Source organism: Ornithorhynchus anatinus, chromosome 8, assembly GCF_004115215.2.
Source record: "Ornithorhynchus anatinus isolate Pmale09 chromosome 8, mOrnAna1.pri.v4, whole genome shotgun sequence".
Lineage (NCBI taxonomy): Eukaryota > Metazoa > Chordata > Mammalia > Monotremata > Ornithorhynchidae > Ornithorhynchus > Ornithorhynchus anatinus.
The window spans coordinates 15749586-15773050 of record NC_041735.1 but is presented as its reverse complement, the minus strand read 5'-3'; the positions used below and the strand labels follow the sequence as shown (position 1 = coordinate 15773050).

General features: G+C 39.2%; 1 protein-coding gene across 1 annotated transcript in view; it reads right to left on the bottom strand.

The window, feature by feature from the left end:
* The window catches only part of CDH4 (cadherin 4), a 678282-nt gene that overhangs the window by 433569 nt on the left and 221248 nt on the right, over positions 1-23465 (bottom strand). The window lies entirely within an intron of this gene.

The window sequence follows — 23465 nt, the reverse complement described above, 5'->3', positions numbered from 1 at the left end:
TAATTTTACCAAAAAAACCCTGTGGATACACTGCCAGAATGATTGTAGATGGGGTGGGGGGTGTTCCAGGAGAGATGCGTCCATGGAGTTGCTATGGGTCAGAGATGACTTGACAGCATAAGACAGGACAAGCACTTAGCAAAGTGCTCGACACACACAGTAAGTGCTCAATAAACACCACTGATTGAGTGATCCAGGCATTTGTCATATCTTGGCTTTACTACTGCACCAGTCTTCTCGCCAGTCTTTCTCCCTAATCCATACTCCATCTCTCTAATCCATACTCCACTCTGCTGCCAAGATAATTTTTCTAAAATGCCACTTTTTGTATGTCTCCCATCTCAAAAACCTTCAATGGTTACACATTCCAATTTCTCATTCTTATCTCTGACTTCTTTTTCACATCCTTACGCGGGGGGGAATTCCCTTCTCCTTCAATTCTGACTACACCTCTCCATCTTCAAAGCTCTTCTTAAATATTACCTTTAGGAAACTTTCCCTAATTAATATTAATTTCTTTCCTTTAGGTTATACCCACCCTCACAACTATGAACTCATTTGTGTACTCACAACCACCAGAAGCACCTCCATGCATATAAATACACTCGTTAAGCAGCATTGTTTAACCATGATGGACTTGGTGCTTAGAGTCAAGGGCACATGAAAATACTGTTGTTGTATGTTAAATGTATTTAACATATGCTAGTGATAATGATCAATCAGTCGACATTGATTGAGCACTTACTGTGTGCAGAGCACTGTTCTAAACAGTTGGGAGAGTGCAATGCAAGAGAGCTGGCAGATAGGTTCCCTGTCCACAGGGAGCTTACAATACAGAAGGGAGACAGACATTAATATAAATAAAATTATGGATATGTACATGAGTTCTGTGGGGCTGAGGGTGGGGTGAATATCTAGTGCTTGGAAGAGTACAGATCGAAGTGCAAAGGTGGCACAGAAGGGAGAGGGAGTTGGGGAAAAGGAGGCTTAATAGTACTAGTAACATTAAATAGATTCAAAAAGAATAGCAATAGAAATGTGTACTCTTAAAATACATTCTTCTTTCACCTCTGGATGATTTTTAAACCCCATGTAAGAATCTATAAATCAAGACCTTTATCCTGGATTACATTAAAGACTGAAAGGGTATGCCATAGCAAATTAACTATCTTCTAGCTAATAAATATGCAACTTGTACTGAAAAGTTGGATGAACCTCAAGTGCACAGCTGTTTACTTTAGAAGTGTGGGTTGTTTTTTTTTTTTTACATTCAGAAAGTGTATGCCATTTAATTAGCAGTTTTATTTGACAAAAATGCATTTTGGCACCCAGAGCTTCTGAACACTCTAATACAGAAGGCCATGTGCATTCATAATCAACATTTGGGCATGATACTTCCATTTCATAGAAGTTTCAGTACAAAGGCAAATGTCATCTAGGATTGCACAGAGATTGGTGATGGGAGATTAATCCTTTTGTTGGTTCAAAGGTTAGCCCAAAGCCTTGCTGAAGTTAAATCTTGGTTAGAAAGTATGGTTGAGATGGCCCAATATAAAATGAGAAGGAATGGAGCTCCAACTGATGCTTCAATTAACCTAATTGGTACCCTAAATGAGCTCCACTTTTATTAAACCTCTCTAGTGAGACAATTTGAAACACCCTATAGCAGGGAGAGGTGACAAAATCCATCAACATAACATCCACACTTATTCCAAAGAAACAGGGTATCTCTCTCTCTCTCTCTCTCTCTGTAGTGGAGCCAATATTAATTGTGCTGAAGCACAGCTTTCAGCAGAGAGGCTCCCCACAACGAATAATTCATAGAATTTCAATGATGTTCAAAGCCCTTTGAGATAGAAAGCTTTTTAGAGTAAACTAACATTGATTTTAAGAGCCCTTCTTGGATTTTTAAGCATGCCTGGGTATAACAGAAAGAATAAGACCACCCTTACTCATTGTGGGCAGACAATATGTCTGTTATATTATGATGCTGTCATCTTTCGAGCATCTAGTACAGAGCCCTGTGCACAGTAAGTGCTCAATAAATATGATTGATTGATTTACACAACACTAGTTTATTGAACTGGTGATGGAAAAGGGTCAGACAGGAAACCTTCAACTTCAGCATGGTTATGTCACTGTGGAATAACCTGAGAATCTTCATAAATGTCTTCTCTCAGTGGTACCAAGTGATTTGGAACACTTCCAAAGATTTCACAGAGTCTTTGGAAATCTCTAATCGCCACTCATTTTCTTCTGCAGCACATAAAAGCTTCATATAAATGGTTTGAAGGACTTCCACCACAACCTCCATTTTATAAATCAGCTCTCTAGCCGCTCCTCGCCACCTCTCCTTCTTTGCTCTTCTCAAACTTGCCTTCTTGAGCTTCCTGCCTCCTATCCTCACTCAAATGGTTCCCTCAGCCTGTAATTCCCATCCCCCCAAATTTGTGTTATCATAGATCTCTCCATCCCATCTCTTCCAGGAAGCTTTCCCAAATAATTATCATACCTAGTCATGTCAACTCCACAGCCATCCTTAGCAGTTATGTATTTTATCTCTATTCTCAGTATGTTTATTTTCATTTATACAAAATCCAGGAGTCTACAATCATTTACAAATAGAAGCAGCAGGAGTAAGAACAATGATATACCAATGATATAAATATATCAGGATTTTAAAAAAAGGCACCACTCACATTATATATATATGTATAATGTATATATTTATATACATGCACACATATCCAAATATATGCAAATAAGAATATACACAGGATCAAAAGTGTTGAAGAAATTCCCTATTTGGTGTCACTATGATATTTTAATATGAGTTGCCCAGGGAACTTTTCAGGAACTAATTTGCCATATAATTGGGCAAGCTGCGTTGTCTTAGCTTTACTTTTACTGGGCAGGGTGAGTACTGCTTCTGAGATACAACCCTGAAACAGGGGGATTATTATTGATGCACAACAAGTGTTTGACTAACATAAAACACAAATTAATTGGGGAAAATATTAGCCATAGCTCCTTAACAGCCAATGCGATGTCCTTTCTAATTTAACCTATGAAATGTTTGAGGGGGAAAAAAATCTAGGGACACCACCATTACAGAAGCTAAGTCAACAATCTGCTCCTGAGAAATGGAGGCTCACTGGTACGATCTGCAATCCTACTAATAAAAAATGGATTTCTCTTAGTGTTGCTGATAGCAGGGGGACTAATTGGCCAGCGTTTACTCCTGCTGACTACTCTGTGTTCATTTGGTCTCTCACTGATGGACCAAATCAATCAGATATTCAATCTATAGCTGACCCATGGGTAGCAGCAATTAAAGCACGCCTTTTTCTTCCTTAGAGGTAGGAATTGAATTTCAGATGAATGGATGAGGCATGGGGAGAGGAGTTCAAGTTGTTGGCAGTAAATGAGATGTTATCAGCACACAGCTTTCCTTTCCATCTGTCCTGAATTTGATTTTATCAAAATTATGTTTGTGTATAGTTTATGTACACAACTCATGTTTTATATCATAAATGCAGTGACATTGATTTTCCATCTTGTAATTACAGGGACAACATTTGCTCCAATTTTTTTGAATTTTTCTGTATTAGTGAAATATTTTCTTTAGTTAAAATGAAAAATTTGTCCTTAAAAGATGGAACTAAATTCTGACATTAATTGTGTTAAGATTCAGGAGATAATGGAAAGTTCTTTAAATCACTGCATTACCTGTAAAAGATTAATGGACATTTCTATACCTAATGACTAACATATTTGCTTTAAAAAAAGTTGAACTCACTCATAAGATTTATTTTTGACTTCCCTAACTCAAGATATAATAGCATACATATATATATATATATATATATATATATATATATATATATATAATTTTGGTATTTGGTAAGTACTTATTATGTGCCAAGCACTGTTCTAAACACTAGGTAGATATAAGGGAATTAGGTTGTCCCACATGGGGCTCACAGTCTTAATCCCCATTTTACAGATGAGGGAATTGAGGCACAGAGAAGTTAAGTTTAAGTGACTTGTCCAAAGTTACACAGCTGATAAGTGGTGAAACTGGGATTAGAACCCATGACCTCTGACTCACAGGCCTGGGCTCTTTCCACTGAGCCACGCTGCTGCTGGAAAATTCATGGCAATTTGTGGATCTTTTAGAGACTTGTGAATTTTAGATTGATCATGTTGCTATCTAGTAAAGTGTCCTGCAAATAGTGTTTGATCAGCTAATAGTTTTGATTATCTGATTGTTGGGTCAGTCTGAGAAATTAATTGCTTTGTATCTGGTCACATGCTATGAGATGAGCTCTGTCTTGACATTCTGTAAATGAAAACCCAGAATCAAACATAGAAAATTGAGAAATGACATGAGAAATCATATTAACCAAAAGGCGGTGGATACTCCATTGTGATTCAGACTCTGGAGAGAACTTCGCAATTTTGATAACAATCAGTGGTATTTATTGAGTGCTTACTATGTGCAGGGTACTGTAGTAAGCACTAGCGTGGCTCAGTGGAAAGAGCACGGGCTTTGGAGTCAGAGGTCATGGGTTCAAATCCCGGCTCGGTCACCTGTCAGCTGTGTGACTTTGGGCAAGTCACTTAACTTCTCGGTGCCTCAGTTACCTCATCTGTAAAATGGGGATTAAGACTGTGAGCCCCACGTAGGACAACCTGATTCCCCTGTGTCTAGCCTAGTGCTTAGAACAGTGCTCAGCACATAGTAAGCGCTTAACAAATACCAACTTTTTTTTTTTAACAACAGAATTAGCAGACAGGTTCCCTGCTCATAAGTTTATAGTCTAGAGATGAGCTTGAAATCTGGAGATTCATATGTCAATGTCATCTTACTGAAGATACAAGGAAAGTTCCTTTGGTAAATTGAGTGACACTTAAAATAAAAATATTAGCCGTGTCACAATGGGTCAAATGAATAGCCCATCCAGGACATATTCCGGAATACAAGACTAGTAATTAGGATACTTGGAGGAACTGTACTTTGATTGGCATCCTTGATATCATAGCCTATTATTAGCAATTACCCATAAAATACCACCAACCTTTCCTTTGAATCCTTAAATGTCCCTTTCGTAACTTATTAGGAACCTCTTGTCTATTAATTTATCCAAATTCTTCTTTAACTCATATTTCCAGATGCACGACTTCCTCCAGTACCAAATTCTTCCAATTCTGTGTTGCACTTTGGCCAACTGTAAATCTTCAGAAATGCGAAGTGGTATGGCTAAGTAGATAGAACACGGGCCTGGGAGTCAGAAGGTTCTGGGTTCTAGTCCCAGCTCCACCACATATCTGCTGTGTGATCTTGGACAGATCACTTCACTTCTCTGGGCCTCAGTTACCTCACCTGTGAAATGGTGATTAAGAGTGTGAGTCCCATGTGAGACAGGAACTATGTCCAACCTGATTAACTTGTATCTACCCCAGTGCTTAGAACAATACTAGGAACATAGTAAGCATTTAACAAGTACTAAAAAAAATAAAAAATATACAGATACATACTTTTTCCCTCTTACATAAAGAAGGTCACCTCTATTTCAAAAGCCTCAAATACAACTAGTAAATTTTACCCATTTTTGTCTGAAGTATAAGGACAAGAATGAGTATAGCTAAAGCATTATGCATGCAGGTTATTTATACAACCAAGCAATAAACTCTGAAAAAGAAATCCAATTTAGAGTTCCACAGTCCTGACTGCAATCCTGCCTGCTTAGGAGAAAAGAGCAACATCAATGCATGCATTTTGTCACACTCTCTTTGCCTCATCTATAACAAATGTGATAAATCTCTCAGCCATAAAAAAAACCAACATTGTTTCTCCTTCTATCCTGTTTAACCATCCAGTATCAGATATTTTCTTGGCAAAAATGTCAACTATTTTAACAATTTTTCTTTGTCCAATTCTGGAACTCTTCAACCTCTCCTGCCTTCCCCTTTTATTTGCCTCCCCGCCCCATAAAAATCCCTCAAATACTCCCTCCTTTGTAGCCAGATTAAAAAAAAAGTAATTAGCATTTATTACAGTAGCAATGAAACGAGCAATTCAACTCTTGCCCAAGCTCATAAGTTTTCCACTTCAATTAGGCATTCACATTTTATTTTGGTGGTGACTTCTCCTGAGGCTAAAGCTATGGAACAGTGACTAACAGCCAAACACCCTTATTAAAAGCAAAATCCTTTTAAAATTCGAATTCCCATGCACCACAATTTCTTCTCCAGTGATAGAAACCACGGAAAACTTCAGGAACAACAAAGCCTTCAAAACTAAACTTTAGGACTGAAAATAAACATTCTTCTCATTGCTTCCTTTTTCATTTCCATTCTCAGGAGATAGTAAGCTCTCAATGGATTCTCGTCTTTGGAAACAAGCAACACAGATCAACGTTGTACAAGTATCAGGTTTTTTTTCTAAAAAAAAAAACCACCAAACCCAAAGACTCAATTCTCCAGGAATGCCTATGTGAGTATAATTGAAGTAATATTTCTTTTTCAGTTTTGGAACCTGCCTATCGAGTATCATTCACTTTGTTTTCAAAGTCATCCTAGCCCCTGAAGTTGCTTTTTCAGAATTTTAAGTGAGCAACCATAAATATGTGTATTTAAATGCATCTTATAGGAACACCATATATACCATAGACCAAGTGGAAGTGTCTGAAAATGCCTCATGCTCTAAAAGGATGAAATTTTCTTCAAATAGTCATTGCATAGCAGACAGTAGTCCAGTCCACCATTTAGGCTTTTAAAACATGTTTGGCCACAAATTGTGCTTTTACTATGCCATCACATATCTTTACATCTTTCCATACTTAACAGTGTCAAAATTTCAGTGCAGTTATTGTCAATGGGCAACACAAGCCTGAAAGAGGTCAGGAAAAATACTGTGGGCCATCACTTAAGTTCTATCCTAAGTTAATACCCTAAAATTCTGCAGAGATGTTGGTTAGTTCTCAGAAATTTCTGAGCAAATCAACTGTCCATCCTACCATTGCCCCTCACCAACAAAAAAATCCCAAAGGAGTTTGATAGTGATCTGGGCATCTCCGTGACAAGGGACAGGCCCCAGGGGGAGACCAGGAGAACCGGGATGCCATAGAGTTGCATGTTTTACTGGTCCCCCTTCCTCCATTTCCCTTGACAATCTCTTTGGCCATCTCTTCTGCCACTGTTGTCATCACTCCTTGCCTCAGCTCCTTTCCTCCCTCTCAGACTGCCAAATCCCATTATTTCTCAGGGCCCCTGAACCCACTTGTATTAAAATTACTTCAGGCTAAGAAATGGGACTTAACCCTGTGCTAATTTGCCTGGTAAATCTGGGCCTATGTACTGGTTAACAATTTGGACTGCTCTACTGACCAGAATATGGTCCATTTCATAACTGTTTGATATTTTTCTTAGCACTTCAGGCTACTAATCTCCCTATAATACACTTCACAGATTCTTACAAGTTTTGTAAGGTAGGTATGAGATGGATTCAAACTTTTCCCTGCCTCAAATTCTCAGCTATTTATTGAAAAGGATGCATTTTAAATGGTAAACTTAAAAATTAACCAGTTCAGGATTTCTTTCCTGTTACTATTCACATCAGGGCAGACTGCCCCAAACCATCTTGAACCTACTCAGATCACTGATAAAACTACATGGCAATATTTACACAATTGTACACTGCCTTCAATGGTCTCCAAATTGAGATCAGCATTGTCTTAAGCACTATTGCTAAGTTTCATGATTTACTGTAAGTCCCATGTTCCTTTCACCATTATCTTTGAAGTTCTTCCTAGCAGATTGTTACTTTATACTTCACAACTAAATACACCGTGACACTCTTCAAACAGAATTAATGGGCATGACAATTTAAACACACTAGGAAAGATTTTAAGTGGGAGTAAGAACTTTAAAGTCTTAAATATCTTGAACCTGAAAAAAATGTATTTTTATCTTCTTCTCTTTACTATCAGGACTCATGCTAACCTAGGGTGATCCAGACATCCTTCAACCAACCCTGCCTTTGCTCTCTGATCTCCCTTCCTCCTCTCTCTCCCCGCTCCAGTCTATTCTTCACTCCGCTGCCCGGCTCATCTTCCTGCAGAAACGTTCTGGGCATGTCACTCCCCTTCTTAAAAACCTCCAGTGGTTGCCTATCAACCTCCACATGAAACAAAAACTTCTCACTTTAGACTTCAAGGCTCTCCATTACCTTGCCCCCTCCTATCTCTCCTTCCTTATCTCTTTCCACTGCCCACCCCATACACTCTGCTCCTCTGCTGCCCACCTCCTCACCGTCCCCCGTTCTCGCCTATTCCACCGTCGACCCCTCGGCCATGTCCTTCCGCGGTCCTGGAATGCCCTCCCTCCTCACCTCTGCCAAACTAATTCTCTTTCCCTCTTCAAAACCCTATTTAAAGCTCACTTCCTCCAAGAGGCCTTCCCAGACTGAGCTCCCCTTTTCCCTCTGCTCCCTCTACCCCTCACTTCACCTCTCTGTAGCTAAACCCTCTTTCCCCCCCTTTCCCTCTGATCCTCCTCCTCTCCCTTCCCATCCCCTCAGCAGTGTACTCGTCCGCTCAACTGTATATATTTTCATTACCCTATTTATTTTGTTAATGAAATGTACATCACCTTGATTCTATTTATTTGCTATTGTCTTAATGAGATGTTCATCACCTTGAGTCTATTTATTGCTATTGTTCTTGTCTGTCTGTTTCCCCCAATTAGACTATAAGCCCGTCATAGGGCAGGGACTGTCTCTGTTACCGATTTGTACATTCCAAGCACTTAGTACAGTGCTCTGCACATAGTAAGCACTCAATAAATACTACTGAATGAAGGAATGAATGAGCAACAACATATATTACATTGCTTACATTATGAAGCATGTCTTGTAGCATAAGGGAATATAAGAACATACCCAAAGTGGTCCACTGTGGAAATTCTCAGGCCTCATAATGGATGACTGAATTCCTGAGTGGACTGCTCCCTTCCAATGTTTCAGAACTACTGTTTCACTTTCCTAGATACTTGGCAATAAAGGCATCACTTCTGAGTCATGCGACTCAGTGGCAGAAGCTGAAGTGAAAGGAGATTGGATGCTGAAAATAAAATGAGATGACATAGTGCCATTTGGTAGCCTATCACCACTGGATGAGGGACGGAGCAGTTAAAAATGGACTGCCCAGCATACAACTGTCCAAATGGCCACCCAGTTGTGACCTCTGTTTTTCTTCTTCGAAACAACAATGGAGAAAATGATTTCCTACTGAAGAATAATGATAGGCCAATAAAAATAAGTGTGGCCTAAAGGAAAGAGGACCTGGGTTCTAATCCCAACTTGACCATTTGTCTGCTGTGTGACTTTGGCCAAGTTACTTAGTTTCTCCGTGCCTTAGTTACCACATCTGTAAAATGGGGATTAACACTATGGGAATGTGGGACAGAGACTGTAACCAAGCAGATTATCTGGTAACTAGCCCAGTACTCCAAAGTGCCTGGCACATAGTAAGCACTTAACAAATACCATAAAAAAATCATCAATGTGAATAATGTAATAATACTCAATTCACAAATATTGTGGTCTAGTGGCAGAAAGAATACCGTTAATTTACTCCCACTTGGTAACATGGATAAAAGAATGTGAGGTTCCTTCCTAGTAAGACCTCCATGATCACCCTGTCACCATACAGATATGCCTGACAAACAGAAACCTTGAGGTTTATTAGACAGAACGTTCCGTTTCTTAGCCTGGGTGCCCTTTCTCTTAATGGGAACCAGCATTATTTTGCTGTTCTTTGTGCCTTTAACCCCTTGGGCTTCTCAAGCAGTGACTGTTAAATTATAAAGTGATTTAAAGAGGTTTCGGTATATGTACCATTGCTAAAATTTTATAGGTATCATATGGGAACTGTCAGTTCCTAAGGGTAACATTTTCCTTCCTTACAGAAATGCTACAGCACAGTGTAGTATTCACCCTGAAAAGATATTCAGTCTTTTTTTTTCCTAAATTCATGAATAGTGTCACATCAATCTCAGCGTAAAGTGATATGAAATGTCAAGCAGTAAAAAACAATGTTTTAGGAACAGGCAATTGCAGAAATGCTTAAAACCTCTATAAGCTGGAGAATAGCAACTCCATCAGCTCAAAGATTTTGAACCCAATTATTTAGCACTGATATAAAGGCAAAATATGGACCTAGTAGCAGGATAGGAAGTTCACAGATTTTTGGGAGGTCCCTATAATCATCATCATCACTGGTATTTATTGAGAGTTTACAATGGGCAAGCACTGTACTATGTGCTTGGGTAAGCTCCCTCTAGATTGTAACCTTGTCATGGGCAGGGAAAGTGCCTACCAACTCTTATGTTGTTCTCTCCCAAGTACTTAGGATGGTGCCCTGCACACAGTAAGTGCTCAATAAATACAACTGATTGTTTGGGAGAGTACAATACAACAGAATTGGCAGACCCCTCCCCTATCCACCACAAGCTTACAGTCTAAAGGGGGAGGCAGAAATTACTATAATTTGTAAATCAAAGAGCCTCCCTAGCCCAACGTTATTTACAAGTTAGGAAACATGGAATCCCCCAAAGTAGGATAGACATTCCAGGCTCTGAGGATGGGAGAAGGAGGATGAGAGAAATGAGAGGCTGGGGGAAAGTTATCCATCAGCACTTGTTCTATATTCCAGGAAGAGTTTTCTTCCAAATCGGGGGAATTAACCCAATATTCTTATTCTTGGAATTATTTTGGTCAGAGACCCAGTTCCTAAGTAAAAGCATTCAGATAGATATAAGATAATCAGGTTGGACACAGTCCCTGTCCCACATGGGGTTCACAGATTAAGGGAGTTGAACAGAGCTTTGTAAGAGCCATGTCCAGCTGTATAATGTAAGCAGTAAGTCCTAGTTGAAACAGCTCGGGTCTGTGAGTCAGGGTACCTGGTTTCTAGTCCCGGTACTGCCACATGCCTACTGTGTGACCTTGGACAAATCACTTCTTTATGACTCAATTCCCTCATCTGCAAATTGGGGATTCAATATCTGTCTCCCTCCTTCTTAGAAAGAGACCTCTATTGGAACCTGATTATCTTATATCTACCCCAGCGCTTTGTACAGTTCTTGGAATATAGTAAGCACTTAACAAATACCACAATTATTATTATAAGCATAGTGCTTTGCACAACGCAAGTTCAGAATAGCCCTCAAAGGACAGGAAGAACTGTTTACAGGGGCAGACATTTTTCCCACCGGCTATATTTACTCTCTCTATATACAGAAGCGAGCCAAGATTGAGAGTCGAGTGAGAAATATGCACTTGAGAGTAAGAGAGATTCTGGTGGTGTAAGAATTATAAAGAGAAGGATCCAGCCTGAAATGAAACTGAACAAATATAATTGGAAGAAAGTTTTGGGACTCGGAAGGAATTAACAGAAAAACAGACAGATACTTTCAGGAATATGCTCTAAGAAACTATCCAAATAAAAAGAAATGTAGGTGGCTTTTGTTAGTTTTATATAGAAGTCAAATTGGGAAATGAAAAATTATTTGAGAGGAAGAAAAAGGATGATAAAATAATGCATATTGGCACACAGAACCAGAGAAAACTATTACACATTTATGGAAATACACTGAAATACATAATATATCTATATAAAATGTAATGTATATGCAATTTTTCAGAAAGAAAGTCTATACTCCACTAAATACTAAAAGCTCTTATCATATCATAAATAATTAACACCAGACATCTAGTAAAATTCTAGGAAGTAGCAAGCATATGGAAAGTTTTCAGTAACCAAACAATGACATACAAGTCCTTCACACAATAAGGACTTACATCCGATCTGAATCATTTACTGTCTTTCCCCTGCACACAAGTGTCCTTCGAGGAATGGCTCTCATCCACCTGGCACTCAAAATGTAGGAAAGAATGTCATAACATTTGAGAGTTTAAAGTCCGTGCAGAAAGTGCCACATGGCGATAGCAGATGGGGAAATACACATTGTTAAATGCCACCTAACAATGCAGCATATGTAGCACATGGAGATGACGCCACCACCTCATTAATGACAAGAATTTGACCTGATTCAGAAAAGGAATCCTTCACCAAAATTAAAGACCTAGTTAGGCAGGAAATTCAGGTAGAGACAGCACTAAAGTAAAGCTATTTAAGACTAGAGAAGCAGGCCTCAACTTCTAATAGAGGAGGGTCGAGTGGGTTTAGTAGCAGATGATGGGGATATTCAGCTAACATCTTCTCTCCAGATATGTCACTGCTATCAGAGGAAAATATGTTCCTAATACAGAAACGTTTTGTTCCTTGACTGGGAAGAAGCTTATTTTACATACTCTAGACACAAATAAACAATGAGAAAATTCACAAGATGAGCATGATTTCTGAAAAAAGGCTTCTCCAAAATAACGATTTATCAGAGCTACTATAAAACATAGTAACATTTGGTATTTAAAAGGAGACTAATCTTTAAATTCAGCATTTAAGTTTACGCAGTACTCATCTATAGACCTCAAACAACAAAAACACCTAGCATGCTTGACTCTGAAATGGAGCAGATGTATTTAAATAAAGAACTGTGACAGATTTGGGGTCAATGAGCCACAATTGAAGAGGTCCAGGTATTGCAAATAGCTGCTGCAGTTGCACAACTTGTCATGACTTGTGAAATGGACTATTCCTACAGGGGATTTTTTTTTCAGGTATATCCACATAAAAAGATAACCGTTACCATTAGTTGTCAATTCTATGACAGGAACACATTTCTCACCAAAATACATATATGCCTACACATATCCATAACATATGCATAACCTCATATGCATACATATATGCATACACATATGATCCGTGTCACCATCTCCCTGAGTTGGCACTGGTGTGCACAGTGCATAAACTAGCAGGCATAGGATGGAGTGCCTGCTCTGGGGATATTACGTGGTGAATGAACAGCGGTCAAGGGTCCTTGACTAAAGCAGAACACGTCCAGCCGGCTGGGGAGCAGAAATTGAGGGAAACTACCCGCTTGCTGGCCCTGCGGGGAGAGCAGTTCTGGGTCCTTTGAAGACTATGGAGAGAGACTGCTATATCCCTGAATATGGAGAAGCCCCTTGGTTACCGGAAGGCCATGGAAGAAGCAGCTGAACCGAGACTATGGAGGCAATAATGGGGCAAGGGAGGGAGAGAGTGTGCAAAGACAGGAACCAACTCTGTGCCAGGAGACTCCAGTGGCCAATGTTAGCCAGGCAGGGATCATGGGCCAGGGAACACTCCCGATTGTTCCAATCCCTTGCGTCCAACAGAAGCAGCTGCCCCGTTTCTTTTTCTGTTTCTTTTTCCCAAACAGATGTTGTCCCCTTCTCTTCCCACTGCCCTCACTGACTGTTCCCTGTTCCCTCACCATGCCTTTGACTCACTTGCTATCCTACCACTCAAGCCCAGATTGCTCTACTTGGAAATGACATGCCAGGATTGTCTCCCACAGTAAGCTCTATGGGCAGGGGAGGGGACGTAGTTCTGGGGTAGGAAGGAAAGTGATTGGCGAAGGAAAGCATGCTCCATCCAAATGGAAACTGAGGGCAGTTTTGGATGGAGGTTGTGAAGGTGGGTGTCAGCTTGCGTGGTTGAGGACAACACTGTGGGATGTTTCGGTGCCCCTCCCTTACGCAGAGGCCTTGGGATTCAGCCGTTTGAGCCCCTGTATTGATAAGACCCTGTTTTCCTCAAAAATACATATACATAAATTATAAGGAACTCAAACATAAACCAGAATTCAGAATATAGATATAGCCTGTTTTTTCTACATAAGACTCAACAATTGCTTTCACAAATATATTTTAGAGATGAATAAAAATTGAAAAAGCTGAATGTGTTGCAAACTGATAATGTTATGTTTTTTACATATACTGACTGAGAAACTCTTCATTAAAATGGCATGGGAAGAACAGTCTGCCATACTTACAATTACAGTATTCACTATTGTGGTATAGTTAAGATAACATTCAGATTCAGTGTTAGTGTTTCTTTCAGCTATAACTTTAATCTAGAAAATATGCATCTGATTATGTCTTATAATTGGCTTAACTAGCAAAATAATTTTACATGTAAAGACAACACATTTAACTTTTTAATTAAACCTTAAAAACCTTTAATTAAAAATAATAAATCACAGAACTAGTTCCCACTAAAGTGTAGTGTACATGAACTACATTTTGATAGTGCTTTCTTTATCATTCTGTACAAGAACCAAGGAGTCTAAGTGAAATTCACACCTAATGGAAGCATTTTAAGGTTCTCCTTATTCTTCAGTACACACCAAGGCTTAATGTAGTGATGCCGAAATATTTCGTTCAAGTCTTGCTTGGGTTTACCAAGCTGATTGTTTAACCATAACTGAATGAAGTATTTCCCAAGAGTCTTTCCTTAGAAATAAGACATCCTGGACAATGACAAACCCAAGGTGTAAACTGAATCCTGTTTTCAGCCTCTAATTTCTGTGAATTAAAATGAGGATGGCGGTAAGGAAACATATATTATCTCTGGGGTCACTACTAAAATTTCAAATAGATGGATAGAATCCTGTGGATGGGAATCAGGAGAAAAAAAAATCTAGCTTTGACATGAGGAGAGTCTATTCAAACTGCAGAATCTCATTCCCAACTTGCACACTTGAAATGGCAGCAGACCAAAGCAGCATGCAATATTCACCTAGACTTACCATAAGGATTTTTAGGTCTCTGATGTTGGTCCAATTTATCAGTTTTGCTTTCTTCATTAAGGAATCTAGTCCTTCCATCCCAGAGTGTGTTCTGGGCCCCATTAAGATTTCTCATCCCAAGTTTTTATAACCCAAAATGAGGGTTCAGAGGGAAAAGACACTCTGTTCTTATTGCAGGATGCAGAAGATCAGTTAAGAAGTAAAGCACTGCTCTTGGAATCATGAGGCCTGGGTGCTAATCCTGGTCCTGTTTAGAGTTGCCTAATGGAGGTAAAGGCTTCACCCGCATTTCACAATGTGCTGTTCTACGGCCCATTAGCCCCAAAACAGTACTGGCAGGAGTAAGAGAGTGCAAGAAGCATTCACAAATTCTTCTGCAAATGTTTTACATCTTGGAGCCTCAAGACAAGGTCTCATCTATTTGATAGCCATCATCATCGGCTCACATGAGGGCTTAGTCGGTTTCATTTAAGTTAAAGAGGAAACTCCACCCTTAATGCTTAAAAGTCAGAACCCGGAACAGAATCTGAAATCAAGGAGAGTTAGCCTTATGTTGAGCAAAATATGTGTCCACATTCTCTCATTTCTCCCCTTTTGAAAGTACAAGACTAAGAGCACACATTTTTCGAAAGACTTATTTAAGCCATTCATACTTAAACTAGACATTCTGGCTTCTCCTTTGAGGAATTTAAACTAATTTAGGATTGATGTGCATTCATTATATCTATTTGGGTATTGAAACAATATTAATACTCTATCGCTATATTTAAAGATGGTGTTGGCAGTAGCATAAAATACAAATTAAATGATGATGGGCAATGGGATAGAAATGGCTTTGTGAAATAGCATGATTTTGGTGGGAACTTTAATCTAAAACCCTTAACACTTTCGCTATTGTGAATCCTCAGGCATTTGTGCATAAATATGAATAAATTCTCCACAGATGATTTTCTCTGGACTTAAATCATATTTGTTGCCAAGTGCACAGATTAATGGTACAAATATTATGTAATTCTGCATGACTTGAGTCCTATAGTACTCTTAAGCACTACATACTTATTCTGTTTTTCCTGGTTTGAGAGAAGCTTTGAAACAGTCCCTTGACTACCTCAGAGTTAAAATATGGCCTAGTAATTTGGTGTTGCTATGTGTTTTTTTCAGGTTTGAGATATCCTAACCTTGCCATTATCCTCAACTCATCTCTCTCGTTCACCCCACATATTTAATGTCATCAAATCCTGATGGTTCTACCTTCACTTCATCATTAAAATCCAGCCTTTCTTCCCCATCCAAACTGCTTCTATGCCTATCCGAGCATTAATCAAATCCCCCTACTCCTTCTCCCTTCCCTGTCACTCACGCACTTGGATATTGCCCGTTTATCACTTGACATTCACCCTCCCTCGCCCCCACAACATAGATGTACCTATCCATAACTTGTACAATGCATAGAGTAAGCACTTCATAAATACTACTGATCAATTGATTATTTAAATCATCTTTACATATAATATGCTGACCATCACTGTGCTTTCACCACAAGTCAATAGGTGGGAATTTTCAGAAACCAGCATTTGGGATAATTTCAAGAGAAGGTTGCTCAGACTAACCTTCGCTTCACTAGGAGTGGCTGCTGCACAATCAGTGACTGCCCAAACGTATCAGATGTTTTCTTTGGAAAGTTCCCGGGGAAATGTAGCTTGGCCCACTTAAGCCTCTTCAGTTCACATTGAGTTTTGAATAGCTCCATGGAAGAGATGTCAAAGATAAAAAAAAAGATTTTTCAATGATATCAAAAGCAGGAGTCCAACTACGAAATCAGTGGGGCTTCTTGAAGATGAAAAAAAGATGACAAGGAGATTTGAGATGTTTGTGTGAACCTGGGAAACTCCATTCAAAGTGGACCCAGATTTAGTTTGCCTGTCAGGTTTCCTTTTAAAGCTATGGTCCAAAGTTGATTCATTCACACTGAATGGATCTGGTTTTGAATAGATCATCTTGAATATGGGATGTTCACATCAGAGGAAGCCTGGGCACCAGATACTTCAAAATGGTTTCAGGCTGCTGGCACAAAAAGTGAAAAGGATAATACAAGAGTTCTAATCAAAAACTAAGGGAAAACCATGGAAAATGGAAAAACAGAAGTTATGGGTAGGCACAAGCCTTAGGAGGGAAGAAGAAAGCCATTTTCAAAAGGATGGGAAGCTTCTGATTGACAACAGGAAAACATGTAAATAATGGCAGGTGAAGTACAAACAGGAAATTAAGTGGGCCATAATGGAGTTCAAACAGTCCAATGGAGGAAATGCCATAGCTAACAAAAATAGATTTTCCAAAGATATCAAAAGCAGAATCCAACTAGGAAGTCAGTTGTAGCCTCTTGAGGATAAAAAATAAATAGAAATGAGAGACCTGAGACTTTTGTCTGATCATGGGCAAGTTTATTCAAAGATGACCCACATTTTGTACACCTGACAGAGTTCTTTTTAAAGCTATGGCCCCAAGCTAATTTTGTCTAGAATGTTTCTACATATCCAAAACCAACCTCAGAATATCTGCCCAATGTCCTAGGGGTTGTAATTGTGGTTTGTAAATCTCCAGGAATCCAGATAATCAGATAGGCTTGTAAACACAAGTATTTAAAATGCACCGTCTCTTCTCTCAAAACATTTCAGATAATTTAGGTTGAATGAAATTTAATGGAAACAGAAATGAACAGTTATATAGGAGATGATTCAAATCAATTGGCTGACAAAGGTTTGGTATTTCAGATGTTCTTTGATTTGGAAGTGTTTGCAGCTGAAAAAATCAGTGTGTTGCAAGGAGATAGGCAAGCAGCGTCTCCTGGGTGTCAGTAAGTTAGTAATGAGCACAAAAAGTTAGCTATAGAACTTATTGATCCAGCAGAACAATTTATAATAAATAGAATCAGTGATCTTTAAAAAGGCATAGCACATTATCGATCGGGTCCCGGGCACAGGAGGGTGGCAAGTGTCAGTTTGAGGCAAGTCTGCAAAATTTGGGTTTTGGCAGCATCTCTCTAAATGATGGCCAAGAGAAGTCCAATCAGTGGCTGATCGATTTATTTCCCAGCTGAGTATCCCCAGGTCATCCCCCACTGTAGAAAAATGCTTAATCTTCAGAGTTTCACTGAGTCAGTGGTTACTGATCAGAGATTAGTATTCGATGGCTGTGTCACCTGACAGTCAAACCCACTCAACCAAAGATTGTCTATTACACTCCCCTATGGGACCACCACTTGCTGAAAGCTGGTGACAGGTGACTCACTAAGTAATATTATTGTTCATGTTCAGATCTCTTTTTGGTAAGGCTGGGGAACAAACATCTTACCTATGATTTAAATCAATGACACCCCTATGACACTACATTTTGACATATTGGAGAAGGTGGAAAGTGACAAGGTGCTTGATATCCCAAGAACTATAGGAAAGCTCCATTTCACCAGGGTGGACTCATAGCTTTGTCGGTTGTATTATAAGCAGGTTGAGCTCTCTGGGTTACATTATTTATTCATTATTCTTCCAATTTTACAAATGAGGTAAATCAAAGAACTGTGGGAAGATTAACGGCGCTAGGTATTTACTTCTTAAATGACCTTCCAGAGGATACACTAAGAATGGAGTTCTTATTTTGGGTTATAAAAACTGGGTTTGAGTATGAGAAACTTCAATGGGGCACAGAATACACTCTATGTTGGAAGGACAGGACTCCTTAATAAAGAAAACAAAAATAATCTTCCATGAATTGAAATGATCAGAAAGAGTTAATGGACAAACCAATCTTCTTTCAACTGTGGAAAATAGACTAATCTAAACAATATAAATTGTTTTGGTTACAGATTGTCCCTTTTTTAACCGAGAACCTCTGCTATATTTGCACTTCATTTTGTTCAGAAATTAGGGTAAAATTAGTCTACCAAAATTCTAAATTGAAAATGGAGTTGTTCACATTTCCAGTGGCAATTCTGGTATAAATCCCTACCTACTAAAAGAACAATTTTATTGTCACAGTTTGAATGTTGTTTTGAATTACCTGGATAATAATACAGCCATTCATTCAGCAACACTATCTTACGCAGCTAATGGATCTCTGAGGCCTAATTTCTAAAATCCAGTGTTACCTACTTATCAAGAAACTGGAATTAGTGGTGCTCCATGAGGGCTCAGTTGTCTGAATTTTTCTATGCAAAGACATTAATGGCTAACAAGACTTCCTTGCTAGCCACAGAATTCTTTACCGACAATAGCTTTAAGAAATTAATACTAACTTAGTGACTTTCTCTATATTTGCAAAGTACCTTGAGAAGGTGAAGGTGCATTTCTCAAAATGAGTTTTTAAAAAGTAAAATGAAAAAAATTGGGGGCTGAAGTATGGCTCTGAATAATTTCATATGGACATTGATGAATACCTTTTGATCTTCTTTCTCTTGCAATGAATCTCTATTGCTAAAGTTATCAAAAAACTCACTGTTGAATACTTAAAAGTAGTGACCACAGCTCTTTCCCATGTGGTAATAGTTACAGAAAAAATTGTTAAAAATCCCAAAGCGGGAGTGGCCACATCATATTGTGCATATAGCCAGGACTGTTTGAATAGCAATTCTGTCATTTAGTTATATTTGGTTTGGTTATGTTAGAAATTTTATCCAAGAACTCTTAAACTGTGTTGCACAGCTTCTCACTGGCAGCTACGATGGCTGTTATTGACTAAAGAACTCTTCTCATCTTTGGACAAATGGAAGCACACCTAGGGAGATTATGAGAAAGAGTAGAGGTCCTTCAGAATCAGTGATATATTCAACTTGATACCACGCAATTATGAGATGCTAGAATGATAACAAATAGGAGCACCTCCAACTCCTTAGTATACTTGCCTGGAAAATAATCTATGAGGAGCAAGCAGAAGGTAACTCAAGATAAAGAGACATCATTTAGTTTTTTTGCAGTTCAATTGTCAGCTGCAAAATGAAACACCAATCCTAAGTGCCTCACACATAACACAACTCATGTCCACTGCTGAGTAGTATGTTTATGAACTGAATTTCTAAAACAAAAAAGAGTATGGCCTACTAATCATGGGCTGTCCTGTGAAAAGGAATTATTTGTGCATCTCTTTAGAAGACAAGACAAGCAGGTTAAATAAAATAGTGGTAAACTGATGCATATTTGTACTTGTTAGCAGGGTTGTGTTGTTAACATTATTGCAAACAATTCTATAATAATACTGATTGGTAGCTGGAGTCCAAAAGAGAAAAACCAATAGGTTGGATAGAAAAGAAAACTAATTTTTTGAAGATTTAAGGAACACACAGACCCCAAGCTTTTTGTTTGTTTTTTTTTTTACCTTTTCTGGACTATCATAAAAAGTAGTTCAATTTGCAACTTCTTCAGTTAGCTATAGGAAAAAGCTGTTCACATTCAACTTCTAGTTGTTCGGATTTAAGAACCCTTCTATTTGTGCTCAACTGTTGAATAGGCTTACCTCCTTGAAACATACTAAACAAATTTGAGTTTTGCCTCTCTTCCCCCTCTCCCCAACTCACATGATAATAATGTTGGTATTTGTTAAGCGCTTACTATGTGCAGAGCACTGTTCTAAGAGCTGGGGTAGATACAGAGTAATCAGGTTGGCCCACGTGAGGCTCCCACTTAATCCCCATTTTCCAGATGAGGGAACTGAGGCACAGAGAAGTGAAGTGACTTGCCCACAGTCACACAGCTGACAAGTGGTAGAGCCGGGAGTCGAACCCATGACCTCGGACTCCGAAGCCCAGGCTCTTTCCACTGAGCCATGCTGCTTCCCCGATCTGATCACATGATCCGATCACATGATCTGATCACATCTCATATCCCATGATAAATTACACATTTCATAGTTACTAAGAGCACCCAAAAAAATCCTTCTGGTTATGGTAAAAAGAATAACAATAGTAATAATAATAATAATAATGGTACTTAAGTACTTGCTATGTGTCAAGCACTATATGAAGCATGGGGTAGATACAAGATAATCATATTAGACAGAGTTCCTGTCCCACATGGGATTAACAGACTAAGGGTGCTGGGAGATATTCCACATTACAGATGAGGAAAATGAGGTGCAGAGAAGTTAAGTGACTTACCCAAGATCATACAGCATTCAAGTGGTGCAGCTGGGATTAGAACGCAGATCCTCTGACTCCGAGCCTCATGCTCTTGCTACTAGGCCAACGGAAAACAATGAAGTGCATTGAGTCCTAATGGCTTGATTTGGAGGGCAGAAGGTTAGATAAACAAATTACCACTATGGAAACTTGGTATCTATTGTTTAAAGTTCTCAGTTACTACAGGCTTCTTGCAAAGAGTAGTGTGCATATGCATCAGAAAAGAGCTGGAGCAACCCAATATGAATCTAACCAATCCAGGGGTTTTGGCCGGGCCCCAACCAGACTCATGCCTGATGAGCTTTAAAATTTCCGGGCCCCAGAAAGTCTATTGCTGCAGGAGCTTTAAAAAGAAGTTTATTTGGTAGCGCTGGAGATTTTAAAAAGTAAAAATGTATCCAAACCCCATAGAAACAGAAATACCAGGAGAAAAGAGCATGCACCACATGCGGTTGACTAGTCTTGTAAGGGGGAGAGCAGGGCAATAGCTAAAAACCACAGGAAAGGATATACAAAAAGCTATGTGATTTTTAATACCATTTTTAATGTATAATCAATCTTTATGGGCTGTCCCTGCAGGGAAGGCATAATGGAATCAAGTTATCATACAATTGGAAACCATGTGAATCACCTTAAAATAGGATTATACCACTTTTTCTAAAGCAATATTGATTATTCCTTAAGATGGGTTGGAATTGTTTCTAAAAATGAACATTTTGTGTGATTTAAATAAACTTAAATCTCTCTGCAGATCTAATGAGGCCATAATTCATTCTGTGGATGCGATTCATTCCAAATATAATCGCTATTTATGTGGGATTTTGAATAAAGGATACAATTTTGTGATTCATCAAATCTGTTTTACTCTGTGCACAAATGGCCCTTGAGGCAAACATAATCAAAAAGATAAAAAATGATTTCTCTCCTAAAGGTGTGCAGAAGGAAGAATGATGGCAAAATAAATAAAGGCATATAAAATGGAAGCAGTTTAGAAAAGCAAAGTCACTGAAGAGAGATACCAACCAAGTATTTAACTGGAATTATTCAGAAGAATCTGACCTATCTGGGTTCTTCTGCATCAGGGGTAAAGCTAGGCAAGGCTGAGAAGATTAACAGTTATTTTTTTTTTCCAATGGTACTTGTTAAGTGTTTGCTACTTCACTCTGCTGCCCAGATTATCTTTCTACATAAATATTCAGTGCATGTCACTCCCCTTTCTCAAAAATCTCCAGTGCTTGCCTATCAACCTCTGTATCAAACAAAAACACCTTACTATCAGCTTCAAAGCTCTTCATCACTTTGCCCCTTTTTAACTCACCTCCCTTCTCTCCCTTCTACATCCCAGCTTGCACACTCCACTCCTCTGGTGCTAACCTTCTCACTGTGCCTCAATCTCGCCTGTCCCGCCTTTAATCCCTGGCCAACTTCCTACCTCTGGGCTGGAACGCCCTCCCTCCTCAAATCTGCCAAACAATCAGTCTTCCCCCTTTCAAAGCCCTACTGAAGGCTCACCTCGTCCAAGAGGCCTTCCCAAATGAAGCCCCATTTTTCCTCAGCTCCCCTTCCCTTCCTTGACTCGCTCTCTTTGCTTTCTCCCTGCCAACCCCCACCTCACAGCACTTATGTATATATCTATAATTATATTTATTTATATTGATGCCCATTTACTTGTTTTGATGTCAGTCTTTCCCCTCCTAAACTGTAACCCCACTGTGGGCAGGGATTGTCTCTCCCTATTGCTGCATTGTACTTTCCAATCACTTAGTAAAGTGCTCTGCACATAGTAGCGCTCAATAAATAGGGTTGAATGAATGAATGACTAGGCACTGCACTAAATGCTAGAATAAATAAAAGCTAATCAGGTTGGATACAGTCCCTGGACCCATACGAAGGCTCATAGGCTACGTTTTGGTGGTACAAAGGAGGTTTACTCCTGCTTACTAGATAAAGTCGGTGGAAATTGTTACAGGTTCAAGTCTTCGTGGGCAGCTTCAGAAATTTAAGGTGCTGTTGTCATACCGGTCACCCTGATGGCCATTAAAGCATATCCTCAGTAATATCCACTCCATAAAACCACATTTGCCTGAGCTGGTCACTCAGGAATCTCTGATGTGAGCACGTTATGGGCAGGGAAAGGAAAGTTTTGTTCTATTGTACTCACCCAAGCACTTAGCACAGTGCTCTGCACATAGTAAGCGCTTAATAAATACCATTGATTGATGGAATTGAACAGTCTGCAGTTCAGAAGACAGAAAAAATGACTGCAGAGCTGCTCAGAGAACCCCAAATTAGGAATTTTCCAGGTTTTCTCTCTGCTCTGATATTCGGCAGAGTGGTGCAGTTTGCAGTGCCTAATTTTGTATTCTGGGCTTGCAGCTTTCTACGTGGCCAATCGAGAAGTCTGTTTGATCATCTGTTATCAGACAGAATGTGTTTCTGCAAAAGGAAATATATAAAGTTTCTCTTTCAGTAAACCTGTCAAGAGTTTCAGGCCAACACACACACACACACACACACACACAAGCGTGCACGCACACACACA